Source organism: Miniopterus natalensis, chromosome 9, assembly GCF_054644295.1.
Source record: "Miniopterus natalensis isolate mMinNat1 chromosome 9, mMinNat1.hap1, whole genome shotgun sequence".
NCBI classification, from domain to species: Eukaryota; Metazoa; Chordata; class Mammalia; order Chiroptera; family Miniopteridae; genus Miniopterus; species Miniopterus natalensis.
Genome location: NC_142089.1, coordinates 62,258,548 through 62,273,028, shown reverse-complemented (window position 1 = coordinate 62,273,028; position 14,481 = coordinate 62,258,548). Strand labels below are relative to the sequence as shown.

The 14,481-nt window shown below is 41.1% G+C and overlaps 1 long non-coding RNA gene across 15 annotated transcripts in view; it reads left to right on the top strand.

Annotated features, from left to right (window-relative positions):
* The window catches only part of LOC107533702 (uncharacterized), a 351,294-nt gene that overhangs the window by 281,985 nt on the left and 54,828 nt on the right, over window positions 1-14,481 (top strand). For 2 of the 15 annotated variants that reach the window (XR_015715048.1, XR_015715049.1), the window contains exon 5: window positions 4,653-4,715. The exons of 12 other annotated variants lie outside the window; for them this stretch is intronic. This is a non-coding gene — a long non-coding RNA (uncharacterized LOC107533702). Of the gene's footprint in view, window positions 1-4,458; window positions 4,478-4,652; window positions 4,716-14,481 lie in introns of those variants that run through there. One more of the 15 variants, XR_015715055.1, reaches the window with a different exon arrangement.

The window sequence follows — 14,481 nt, the reverse complement described above, 5'->3', positions numbered from 1 at the left end:
GACGCTCCGCCAGCATTTCAAGGCAGTCATGCAGGGACTATGTGAATTCCTGTCCCATGATCCAAGGGCCATTCTAATCTTCCTGCCCCCCTGGCTTCTCACCTCTTCACCCTTCCTCTCTTGTTATGTATATTTTTTTAAATTGTGGTGAAATATATATAACATAAAATATATCATTTTAACCATTTTTTAAATGTACAGTTTAGTGGCATTACGTACTTTCACATTGCTGTGGAACCGTCGCCACCATCCATTCCCAGAACGTGCATGTCTTCCCACGCTGAAACTCTCTGCCTATTAAACCGTAATTCCCGATCCTGCTTCCCACCACCCCTGACGACGACCATTCTTCCTTCAGGCGCTACGAATTTGATTGCTGTAGACACTTCACGTTAGTGGGATCGTGCAGTATTTGCCCTTTTGAGACCGGCTTATTTAACTTAGCATGATCAGGGTTCATTCATGTTGTAGCATGTGTTAGAACTTCACTCCTTTATAAGGCTGAGTAATATTCCATTGTATGTACATACCACATTTTGTTTACCTGCTCATCCGCCGATGGGCATTTGGGATTGTTTCCACCTCTTGGCTATTTTGAATAATGCTGCTATGAACACGGGTGTGCAGATATCTGTTTGAGCATACTTTCTTCCCTTATTGTAAAGATGATGAACTGTTAGACCGGATCAGGGTCTTCATTGTGAATTCCTCAGTAGCAGTAAAATGGATTATGCTATGAATATTTCCCCCTTTTTAAAAAAAATGTGGTAAAAAGCAATCTACCATTTTAACCGCCATTAAGTGTACAGTTCAGTAATGTTAAGTACATTCACAAGGTTGTGCAGCAGATCTCTAGGCATTTTCATCTTGTACTGAAACTCCGTACCCATTGAACAAGTCCTCCCCCCTCCCCCCCAGCCCCTGGCAGTCACCACCCTGCTTCCTGTTTCTGTGGGTTTCATTACTCTAGGGACCTCACATAAATGGGATTATACAGTGTTTTTCCTTTTGTGACGAGCTTATTTCACTTGGCATGATATCCTCCAGATTAATCCATTTTGTAGCACATGGCAGGTTTTCCTTTTTAAACGGTGAACAACTCCATCGTATATGTCCCATTTTGTTTATCCATTGCTCTGCCAGTGGTCAGTTGGACTAATATGAAAAATGCTGCAGCGGATATCTCTTTGAGGAGGGGAATTACTGAGTCATATGGTAATTCTATGTTGAATTTTTTGAGAAACCTCCATACGGTTTGCCATTGCTGTTGCACCATTTTATATTCCCAGCAGTAGTGCCCAAGGCTTCTAATTCCTCCACAATCTTGCAACACTTGTTAGTTTTTTATTTTAATTTTTCTCATAGTGGCCATCCTGATGCGTGTGAAGTGATAAAGCGTAGTGATTTTGATTTGCAATGAAGTTTCTTAAAACCGTTTTAAGGAACATATTAAAAGCAAACGGATGGATTGAGGTAATGGTTAAGTTTAGGATGGAGAGAAGCTTGGGAAACTGTGGGGTTCCCAGAGTCATCGTTTCATGTCCTCTGACAATTCCCTGTGTGCCTGGGAGTGTGTGCGCTTGCTCCCCTGCTCTGCTGTCTCCGTCATGGGCCTGGAGGTCAAGCTTGGCCTCCGTGGTGTGGCCTGGCCGACAGTCTGTCGCCCTCTCATCCTTCTGGAGCCCTGGGTGATTAGTAAGCTTTTTCTCACAGCAAATGACTCAGACTGAAATATAGCTCCAGATACAGGGTTATTTCAAAGACCAACGATGTCTCACTCTTTTTTAACTATTTCTCTTGACCATTTCTACGTGGATTTCAAAATATCAGTGCTGATCTTCAGTCACTGTTCTTTCATTGGTTCATTCAACGGCATTAATGAAATACCCAGAATAATTCTGTCCAATAGAAATAGAACACAAGCCGTGTATTTGATGTTACATATTTTCTAGTAGCCGTGTTAAAAACCAGGAAGGAAAACAGGCGAAGTTAATTTTAGCAATACATTTCATTGAAACTGGTGTACCCCAGATATTGTCATTTCAGTATGTAATGAATATAAAAATTGAGGTATTCTACTTTACTTTTCACACTAAGTCTTTGTAATCTGCGGCTCATTTTAAATTTACAGCACTTCTCCACTTGGATTGGCCACATTTCAGGCGCCCAAGAGCCACATGTTGTAGTGGCCAGCTTACTAGACAGTGCGGACCTGGCACGTTTAGCCAAGGACATATGAAGTCCAGAGGTCAGCCCTCAGCCCTGCCTAGTGGGCCAGATGTATCGGTAAAGCACTGAGGGTGGTGTGGAGAGCCTGTGGGAGAGATGGGCCCGGCGGGACAGGAGCCCAGATGAGGGGCTCCCCGAGGCCGGCTGGGGCTGGTCTGCCGCCACGACACCTCATTCCTTTGAACTAGGCCCCCGTGGGGGGGGGGCCCTGAGCTGGAGTTTGGCATGGGCCCCAGTTCATCAGACATTAACTTTTTGCCTCCTGTGTTAAGAGAGACGCTGCCAAGTTTACTTTTAATTACAGGCTCTGCCCTGGCCCTGGGTCTGTGAGCAGGGATTTTAGCACCACAACCTCACTGCTCTCCCCCGGGCCTTTCATCACACAGGCAGGTGGAATCGCGCTCTCCTGGGCCAGGCCGCGTGGGCCAGGCGCACCGCCTGCGTCCTCGGAGCAGCAGAACCCAGGGGATGGTCAGCGTGGTGCTGAGGGAAGGAATATGAACACCTTCCCCTCCGCTCCCCTCTAGGAAGCCACCTCAGCAGCCCTAGTTAAGGGAGAGGCCACTGTCCTCGGATGGGCTTCCCCGAATCCCCCTGTGCCCCCGCCGCCCCTCATGCCCAGGCTCTCGGGGAGCTGCGGGCGCCTGCCCCCAGGGCAGGGCGGGCTCCGCAGCCGGGCAGGCCTGTGCGGCTCCCCGCGGGGGAGGGTGGCCGCGGAGTGTTTACAGAGAGCCAGCCAGGAAGCGCAGGGAAGAGGAGGAGCTGTTTCCACTTATCCTCCCACCTCCTTTGGCTTTCTCTTCTGGCATCGCCTCAGGCCAGAAAAGGGATGGGAATTTGGCAAAGTGAAAGTGTATCATTGTATTTCCCGAGCCCTCCGTCTCATCTCCCTCCCAAGGAAGCCAGGCTGGACTTTTTTGCTACCCAGTTTACTTAACACTCAGAGACTCGAAATTCCTTTCCTCCTGCTGATGTGGAAGAGGCTGGGAAATATGTTCCTTTCCAGGAGATGAGTGATATGGCAGCAACACAGGGTCAGGCGAGGCTAAGGGACCGGGGCCAGAGTCTTACCAAACTCGCAGGCAGCGCTGGGACGGCCGGACATGCTGTGCTCATGGAGAAGCGGTGGCCTTAGGACTCCACACCCTCTGGGTTGGGGGTACCTGGGAGGGTGACAGGATGAGTCCTCCCGAAGACTCTGCTAGTGTATGTTGACATGTTAAAAGATGGACCGATTAATATCGCCAGCCTACTCTAAGGCTCTACTTTTAATTATATTTTTAACTTGACACTGTTAACATAGATTTCTTTGGGGCTTGTTCGTACCTTCCACCCTTAGGAATGAGTTCCACAGTGTAAAGATTACAAGAATCTCACTAATTACCCAATTAACACAGAGGCCAAAGTAAAATATTTCTCTTCCCAGGAAAATAAAGTAAATGAAAGCAAAACAACTGCTCCTCTCATTATTCCAAACTCACAAATCTGCTAAGACTCAGAGTTAACTTTCTTATGTGCTTTAGCAGATAGTAATTTTATTAACAAGAACTGTTACACTGAGAAGTTAACTCCAGGAAATGAAAAGATTCAGACAATGGAAAAGGTCACACCATTTGAATGTCACCCAGGCATACTTCGTATTGGCATAATGAAAGAGAATCACTTTGACCGCTGTGACCTATGGTCATATGCATTCTGGTACCAACAGTATTTTGGTGGTTTTTTGTTTTGTTTTTTTTTTTTTAGCTTTATGAGATGGCTTGAGTGACAGTTTGAGTCCCTTCGGCAGGTCAGGGGACCAGACTGGAAGCTAGCTGGAGTTATAACGCAGGCTGTGGTCAGGCACCATGAGTGACAAGCCAGCGCAGCAAGACTGTGGGCTCTGGGTTTGAATCCTGGCTCCACCACTAATTAGCCCTATGTGAGTTACTCAGCCTCTCTTAACCTCACTAATTTTCTGTAAAATTGGAATTATAAATTTATATTTATGGAGCTTACTTGTATAAGGATGATTCATTTAAAGTACTTAGTCCGTAGTGCCTGACAAATATTAAATTATGAGGAAATATTAATTGCTATTAATACTTAAACTGAAAAATGCTGAGTTTAACTGGCAATATACAGCGGCCCTTGTTTATTTCTAGCAGCAGCAAAGCAGTACATTGTTTGGGTAACACTTGCTTGGGCTCTTTGAAAGATTCTTTAATTATGTATTCTTTTCCTTTGCAGCCTTGCAGGTGTGTGGTGTGTAGGAAAGGCCAGTAATTACCCCTTGCAGATGGAGCTGACCTAACACAGTTTTCCCCATGGCAACCAAAAGAAATAAAAAAATAAAATTAAAAAAATTAAAGGTTACGTAATCGCCGTCACTGGACTGGGAGGAATGTGGAGATCATGAAGTTTTTTGTGGCTTTTGGTTGAAGGTGCTGATGAAGATACAGAGGTCCTACTGAGTAACTGAACAGGATGCTGTTGCTTGCTTTGAAGTGAGTAAACTGGTCAACAGTACAAGTGGGAGGGGAAGTTGAGGTTGAATGAAGGAGGGTCATTATTAATGTTTCCATGGTTTTAGCAGTTTAAAAGTTGGGAGTTTAAGTAAGGTTGTTGGTTGTGGGGAAAACAGCCCACAGACATTCAGACATGGTTCAACTTCAGTCTCTTAGTCTTCATTTTAATCTGAAAATAGGGAGTCGAGGCTTTTGAATAACATAGCAGAGGGTTTGCTTTATAATTTTAATAGTGAATGCTAATTATCGCATGTCCACAATGGCACAAGATGCGGAAAGCTACACTGTGCTTCTCAAATCCCAGTTATCCAAAGATTGTTTTTCTTGGGAGGAGAAAGAATATTACTAGTTTGGGTTACTAATTCTGCTTTTAAAAGGATTTCTACTAATTTTCCCAAAGCCTGCATGGAACCCAAAACATTAACTTTCAGTGAACAGGTGGTGTCTTTCCCCAGCATCCATAAAATGATCTTGAATCCATTCTCTTTATCTCTCTTGTATGAAGATTAACCTAGAAGTCTTTGTTTATTTGATTGGAAGATAGGGTTGACTTTCCCATTGGGGATCTGGCCCTCCTGACTTTAGAACAGGCTTGGAAAAAACTATTAGCCTCCACCTGTCCCTTCCTCCCCCACCATGTATGTTAAATTAAGCCCATGTTTTGTTTTATTTCTTTTTAAAAAATATGTCTTTATTGATTTCAGAGAGAGGAAGGAGGGGGGGAGAGAGAGAGAGAGAGAGGGAGAGGAAATCATCAGTGATGAGAGTCATTGATCAGCTGCCTCCTACATGCCCACTACTGGGGATTGAGCCCGCAACCCCGGCATGTGCCCTGAATGGGAATTGAACCTCCATCTCCTGGATCTTAGGTTGATGCTCAACCGCTGAGCCACGCTGGCTGGATTGTTTTATTTCTAAAAATTAGGTTATTTTCCCCTTCAAAGACCCAAGAGATATATAAAGCCAACTCTACATTTTTAGTAATAATTTGGGGGTAGAAAGAACATGGAGAGTTGAAATCTATAAACTAAAGCCCAATACTTAAAGACCTCTTCTACTTCTCAGCTCTTTCAATGTAAGCAAAGGATGGAAGAGTGAGAGGGCTCAGATATTATCTTCAGTGAGTGCCCATGGTTTGGGGAACTTGGAGTCAGGAATTCTGGATTAGAAGCCAGCCTCTTCCAATTAGCTAGTGGGCACTGGGAAATTTTTGTAACTCCTCTGAGCTCTCCTTTCATCATTTGTCAAATGGAGATAATTTACAGTATTATTTGTGGTTCTAGTAGATGAGATATAATATATGTGAGAGTTTGTAATCTATTGGATAGTCTCTGTATCTCTCTTTGTCTCGCCTGATACAGGGGAGGACGAGGCACAAGCAGCCAGTACCCTGAGCAATTATTTTATATCATTCACCCTAAATTATCAAGAGTGAACTATAAACCAGCAATCTTCATTGTCTGACCTCTATCACTGATCATTGCCCCAGCCCCAAGAGTTGATATTAATAAGGCAAATAACAATAAAAGCAAGATTCATATTCACATTCCTATCTTTTTTGCTCACCTTTTCCCATCCATGATGGTCAGTTGGGGATATTAACCTAGTTCTGACCTGGAGAAGAAGAAGAATAAATGAATCTCAATCTCTCTCCTCCTCCCCCCCTCCCCCCACAATCCTGTATCATCAGTTTCAATCATCATAAATTGTAGGAGCTGGGAATTTCTTTCTTCCCAATACTGGCCTCTTTTACATTGGTAATCTAGGGATCAAACTTTGGATCTCTGGAGGGAGAAGTGGAACAGTGGCAGTTTCCTTTAGCCTCCAAGCTCAGGGGTTTTGCAGTATCTCTGCTCCAAGTTTCTGTTCTACATGGTTCAACCTGGAGCTTAGATAAAGGAAGTCTATATCTACCTTCAGGCACCCTTGCCTTATCCTAAGGTAGCAGAAGTAACTCTTTTCTACTAGTGTTGTCTAATTCCCACTGGGGCCCCCCCCCAACCCTTCTCTTCACTGAAGAGTGGGATGAACATCTTACTGCTCTCAACTGGTTTTGGTTCAGAGTATTGGAGAGTAGCCCTTTCGGTGTGTTTTGGTGGTGCGGTGCACGAGGCATCTCCCTGCAGGCTCCACACTCCGCTGCAACAGCCAGTGCCCTCAGCTCTCCCAGGGTTTGTCACAAGCCTAGTCCCAAGCACACAATCTCTGGTACCAGAGATTCTGAAAAGAAGTTATTTATATCCAACCATGAGAAAGAAGAGAATTGATAGTCTGGTTAAGAAAGATAGACATAGTATAAACATCCATTCCAGTAATGTAATAAAAAGAAATGGGAGTCAAGATTGGGGATTTGGTCATGGCTTTGCCACTAACTAGAATTGTAAAGGTGATAAAGTAACTCAATTTTTATGGACCTCATACCCAAATAAAAAATTATTTTATATTTCAATTTATGAAATAATGTTTTAGCCCGAATTATCGTTAAGATTTCTCTTAGTATTATGATTCTGTTTTTAAGTTCAGTACTTCTGATTATAGTTTATCTTATTAAGGATTGCAATGTTTGTATTTTGTATTACCTAAAAAATATCACATTTTATGCAAGATTGGTCATTGCCATTAACACAACACTCAAAGCACACAAGAGATGAAATATAAAAGTTTCCCATGACTCTGACTGGTCTTCCCTACCTAGTGGGGGAGACTGGTCAAGGACAGTTATCTCCTAAAAGCAACAGAAGAAAATGAGGAGTAAAGAACACATGGTGTCATATCTTTTATTGGGTCTTCAGAAAGAAAACTCGATAATTACAAAATCTGAAAAGCTGAGTTCAAGACTAGATATTCCTTTGGGAATCGCTTCTTTTGGAATCTTTAAAAACAGAATCATCAGATCAGAATTTATTTAGGTATTCCCCAAAGATAATAAGAGGAGGTTAAGTGCCTTTCTAAAATTTGAGTCTCAACTTCAGCCAGTGTTCAGATGCTTCTCTTTAACATAAACCTCTGTTGATAGTTTATGGATTCTTTTCAGAAGAAAGTTAGAAAAATTATCTAGGTGCTTATGAAAGCCAATAGAACTACAGTGGAAGATAGAAATGTTCCCTTGGAACGTTTTATATCTGTTCCTCTGAAAGATGCCTGAACAATGAACCAGCCTGTTCTTGTTCTTGTTTTAAAGTAAACAGATGTGTAGACTTGTAGTTGGCTCCTGATGAACCATCCATGAAGCCATTTAAGGCCTGAGCTTTGCATTGGTATTGGACCAACTGAATAAAAGCTGTTTATAACCTTGTTATACCTTTCCAACATAAACAGTATCTCTTACATAAATCATTTTTATATTAGTTTATATATAGTATCATGTGGGAACTTTTTCTCTCACATTTTGTCTGATCTGGATTTCACGCTAAGCATACATGTCCCCTGCCAGTGGTGGTCTAGGTTATCTTTTAACATACCCAAAGGGCATAAGCCCAAGTTACTTATTTTACACTTGTCAAGGGATAGCACTTATTACTCTGTTCTAATTAGGGCTCACAGTATTTTTTAGAAGTTGTTTCCGTTTGCTACCCATGTATACAGGCATGCCCTTTAAGTGAATGCTTGTATTGAGCATTCATTTATATCTTACCCTTGCCTGTGATTGTCCTCTACCTGAAATAGTTTGTTTCCCTAGAGGATCTCATGGAGCTTTGTTGTCCATGAATATATTTTCTGTTGTCTCTAAGGGGATAAGGAATGCTATATATATTTTCCCAGATAAAATTACAAGTATCAGTAGGACTATATTTTATTCACTTTTGGTTCTCTCTTTTAAATAGACTTTATTTTTAGAGCAGCTTTAGGTTCACAACAAAATTGAGAGGAAGCTACAGAGATTTCTCATAAACCTTCTGCCACCACACATACAGCTCCCCATTATCAGTATTTCCCGCTAGAGTGATACATTTGTTATAACTGATGAACCTACATAGCCACATTATTACCACCTAACCTCTGTATTAGGGCCCTAAAGTTTATATTAGGGTTCACTCTTGGTGGTGTACAGTTTATGGGTTTAGACTAATGTAGGATTACATCTATATCCATTATTATGGCATCACACAGAGTATTTTCCCTGCCCTATAAATCCCTATGCTCTGCCTATTCATCGCTCCTTGCCAGCCCCCCAAACCCGGGCAACCACTAATCTTTTTACTGTCTCCATAGTTTTGCCTTTTCCAGAATGTCATAGAGTTGGAATTATGTAGTATTTAGCCTTTTCAAATTGGCTTCTTTCACTCAGTATTATGCATTTAAGTTTCCTCCATGTCGTTTCATGGTTTGATAGCTCTTTTTTTTTGTTTTTTTTTTTAAGCTCTGATTTTAATCCATTGTCCGGATGTACCAAAATTTCATTATCCATTTTCCTACTGAAGGACACCTTGGTTGCGTCCAGGTTTTGACAGTTATGAATAAAGCTGCTATGAACATCCAGTCTTTTGTGTGGATATAACTTTTCAACCCCTTTGGGTAAATACCAATGAGCTGTATAGTAAGAGAAGGTTTAGTTTTATAAGAAACTGCCAACTGTCTTCCAAAGTGGTTGTACCATTTTGCATTCCAGCTAGCAATTGTTGAAAGTTTCTGTTGCCCCACAGCCTTGTCAGCAATTGGTGGTGTCAGTGTTCTGGATTTTGACATTTCTAGTGGGTATGTGGTGGCATCTTGTTATTTTAATTTGAATTTCCCTGATGACATATGATGAGCATTTTTTCACATGCTTATTATATATCTTCTTTGATGAGGTGTCTGTTAAGGTCTTTGGCCCATTTCTAATTGTGTGTTTTTTTTGTTCGTTTTTTGTTTTCTTGTTGTTGATTTTTAAGGGTTCTTTGTATATTTTGGATCTGCAAAGTCCTTTATCAGATATATGTTTTGCAAATTTTTCTCCCAATGTGTGACTTGTCCTCTCATTCTCTTGACAGTATCTTTTGCAGAGCAGAAAATTTTAATTTTAACAAAGTCCAGCTTATTATTCCTTTCATGGATTTTGCCTTTGGTATCATGTCTAATAAGTCACTGCCGAACCAAATTCATCTAGATTTTATCATGTTATCTTCTAAGAGTTTTAAAGTTTTGTGTTTTCTCTTTGGGTCTGTGATCCACCTTGAGATAATTTTTGTGAAGGATGTGAGTTCTGTGTCTAGATTATTTTTTTTCATGTGGATGACCAGTTGTTGTAGCTCCATTTGTTGAAAAGACTGTCCATGCTTCATTACATTGCCCTGCCTCTTTGTTGAAGTTCAGTTGACTATATCTGTGTGGTCTTTTTCTGGGCTTTCCATTCTGTTCCACTGATCTATTTCTCTTTTCTTTCACCAGTACCACGCTGTCTTGATTACTGTAGCTTTATAGTTAAGTCTTGAAGTTGGGCAGTATTAGTCCTCCTACTTCATTCTTCTCAAAATTGTTAGCTATTCTGGGTTATTTCATTTCTTTTTTATGCCTTTAGCAGATTTCATAAAAGCTGGCCTTGGATTTTCACAGCATAGGAGAGTGTTTTTGGAGGCACAATCCATATATAGGAGATAATCATAATAAATATGATATATCCTAGAAATTTGGAAATTGGAAAGACTTGTTGACCAGTCTTTCATTGAATGGTGTATCTGAATCTGGTAATCAGAGAGATCAGCAGCTGACCAGAAAGGATTGTTAAGAGGAGGAAAGTTGCAGTTCTTTTCTTAAAATTTTATCTGACTGTAACAATAATTTTTCTGTTCATTTGAGTGGCTCCTTACACCTACTGAATAAAAGCAAACACTCAAGCCACCACCACTAGTTGACCTCACTGCCTCTCTAGTTGTGGCCTCCACAGCTCTCCTTTGTGAATGTGTACTCTCGGAGCCACAGTTTGATGGGGTGAGGGACGTGTTGAGTTTAGAAAACTCTGGGCTCAGATCCCTATGCTGCATTTATTAGCTGTGTGAACTTCATCAAGTCACATGACCCCCCTGAATCTTAGTCCTCTAAAGGCTAAAATAAATAAATAGATTCTTGTTTTTGTCTGTGATACCATGTAAGTAAATATCATGCAGGGTCAGAAATGTAGATCTGTCCCTGAACTACTTATTGTTGCTAAATTGGATCTGTAGTGTATGAGCATAGGCTATTTGGAAGTTAAGAAATATTCCTTTTTCTTGTTTGCTATTTGGTGGTCAGTTTTTTTTTTCCTGTTATCTAGTATCAAAATACTTTGGCCACAAATAAAGATGAGTTTAAGAATACTTTTGGGGCACAAATAAACTACAAGTTAATACGTTAAAAAGGCTATATACAAATCTTTTTGACATTTTTGTTCAATCTTTGATTTTATATATTACTCAGTTATGAAGAAGAGAGAGAACATAAACTTTGATTTTTATTGGATTACTTCCATGCTCAGAATTATATTTTTTTGGTCTTATCTCCTCCTGCAGAAATAACTAGGAGGGTATACAAGTCAGTGTTCTCAGACGCTGCTCACCGTTTGCTTTCAAAGTGAAAAATGAGCATCATATTATACTTTTATTGCCCTTTGTTTACTAAGTCCAAAGTCAGGAGGTAGAGGTCACTGTTCTTTTTATAACTAACTTGATACTAACATTGCCTGTTCCACCATCTGCCCCCTCTGCACCGTTTTGTGATAACCATTCACCCTTTCCCGAACCCCTTGCATACTTTCCTTTCCCCCTCACATACTTTTTGCAGCAGATATCCTTGGCTGAAGGAATTAGGGCACTCACTCATCAGGAATGTTTAATTGTTTTTTGTTTGTTTTTTGTTTTTTCAGAAACAGAAAGTTGTTTTGCTTTCTTTGGTATTTCCCCCCCCCCCCCCCCCTTTTTTGGACCTGATTCAGTGTGAAAGGGAGAGAAAGTAACAAGAGAATCTTGACAATCTGACGTGAATCACATCAAGTTCCCAGATTTAGATAGAAATTGGGAGGAATAAAAATATTAAGCCTGCATGGGTCTTCTGTATATTAGATGCTTTCATATACATGATTTTTTTTTGTCAAAAGCATTAGTTCTGGTAAAGATGATTGCAACAATGACTCATCTCATTGGACAGGTAAGGCAGCTAGCGGATAGAGCCATGAAACCTGGTCCAAAACATATTGCTAGGAAGCATCATGTCTTTCTTATGTACACTGTTACATGTGGTGAAAAAAGATGTTTTCTGTGCAGTCATATGGGTTGTAATAAAGCCAATGCTACGGTGTATTTCCTTTAAAAACCTTCATGATTTCATACCCTGTAGAAACATATTTTAGGATCAGGTTTTTATTCTGCTGCTATGCCATGTGCTCACAATGACAGTGTCTTTGTGGTCTTTGTGGCTGAGGTTTGCTCAGGTGGGCATTTGTCATCATCTGGAATGTTCTATTAAGGAATCATTTAAAACTCCAGAGCATATGAAGATGACCATATAGCAATAACTCTATTATTAAATGCTTAATGGGAGCCACAGATGTCTATTGGCTTTCTCTGTACACTAACCTTTTTTTCCTCCACCCAGTGCTCCTGAGGGGTGGAGGGCACATTATTTTTCCATTTCTAGTTGAAGGGGCGGGGGCACAATAGGATTCATAACTTGCCAAGGTCCCAAAGCTAGTGCGGTTGCAAATCCAGGTCCTCTGACTGCAGGCCTCTCTGCAATGCTACGCCGTAGCCTGATGAGCTAGTGGCTGTGGCTCCCGGAGAACCCTGACTTGGCCTCCGCTGACTTAGAAATAGTTTCGTGTGTATGTATTTCCAAGCCTGTCCCATTTTTTCATTAATTATATGGAGTGCCCACTTTTTAGGAAAGTAGTTGTAAGATGTAATTCTGGGCACAGTTAGAGGGTAGGCGAGGATTAAGTCATTTGGAAGGGTTGGGAAAAGCTCCCTGGGCGCCCTTCCAGGAAATTAAAGTTTCAGCTGGGCATAGGGACTCAGTGTGTGGAGAGAATGGGAGGTTTTGCACATAGGTGTCCCTGCGTCATCTTGGTCTTCAGCCTGAACCACTCCGTGATGGAAAAACAAATCTCGGGAAAGATGAAAGGCGAGAGCTAAAGGAAATAACCACACAGCTTTCAAAAGACTAGAATTTCATAGCTGTAATTTATAACGTCCACTGTCCTCATGAAAATTTACATGGGATTGTTTATCTTTTTCTGTTTGAGAATATATTTTCCTTTATATTTAAAAAATACCCTGCCTTTAGAATCCTTTGAAGTGGAATGATTGGAGGGCAGAAATATGCAAACTAGGTTCTTTTCATTCTCGCCTTTTTCTTTTAGTCTTTGGGATAATTTAAGTGCTTTTATCGAACACCTACTATATGCCAGGCCCTTTGCTACACTCTGGGGATAACAGGTAGATGAGAAGCTGAATCTGTCTGCAAGGCATTCAGATTCTGGTGGGAGAAACTGTCCTGTACTCAGCTAGTCACAGTGCAGTTTAAGAAGTGGAGGGGGGTAAGGGAGGAAATGGGGGACATCTGTAATACTCTCAACAATTAAAAAAAAAAAAGTGCTCCATGAGCACAAAGCAGGGAGTAATTCCTCCTGTGGCCACCAGCAGACATTTGAGCTGATCTGTGACAGCAGAGCTGGCCGGGCAAAGGTGGGCAGGGAGGGCGTAGGAGACCAGAGTGCTCAAAAGCTCGGAGCACTGGAAGGACAGGAATAATTATCATCTCACAGGCAGAAAATCTGAACATCCGTCGCCAGCGTAGTTAACCTGTGATGGAAATGCCACCAACACTCAGAGCTCAGGGGTCTCCCTGTCCAGTCTTCATTTATTACTGGCTAAAATTGGGCTGGTGCTGCATTTATTTATTTACTTATTTATCTTTATTTATTTGTACTTATTTATTTAACCTTTTCTGGTTAGCTTGATAGATTTGAATTAGATGTGGGTGTTTCCCACACCAGGCTTTAATCATACTGAGGAAGTGGGGAAAACAAACACACACCGAGCTGCCTGCTATGACGCGATGGAATGTAAGGTTGTCTGCCATTTGCTTCTGTCATTTTCATATTTATTTTTCTCAGGAAATTCTGTTTTTTCTGCTGTGCCATTAGGAAGTGACTCTATCACTACTTCTGTGTCCATATCACTGCTTCTCGGCCTTTTTGGGAGCCATCCTGAGCGAGCATGGCATGTCGTGGGAAGACTTCCTCTGTTTAGTACTTACATTGGCTAATGGGTGTTTTATGTGGAGACAGCCAGATGCTCATGTCTAAATAACTTACCATTCCTGTACAACTCATAAATCTGCCTGACATGATGTTAAATAGTTTGCTCCTATAAGAAACTTTGCAGATGGATATGATAAGTATGAAGACTATTATATATGTTTTGACTTACTGTCTCTTCAGTTACATTATATAAAATTCAACAGACTTCTCCACAATCATTGGGAAAATGAATGATTTTTGTCATAACTCACAAATACCACAAACTACGGGAGGTTTGTAGTTGTGATTGACAGGTATCCACCGATAGTTTATTTATAGTCTCCAAGGGGACTCACAAAAATGTTGTGCCTACCATATGTATTCAGAGAAATATATCCTTAAAAATAATTTTTCTGACACTGGTTGCTGTAGCTACATAACTTCTTAATTCTAACTGTTAACTTTTCTTGTTAAACTAGCTAGGTGTCCCAAACATGATTGTGTAAGATAAAAGAGCAGGATGCCAAAGCTTTATCATAACATGATGCCATGTGT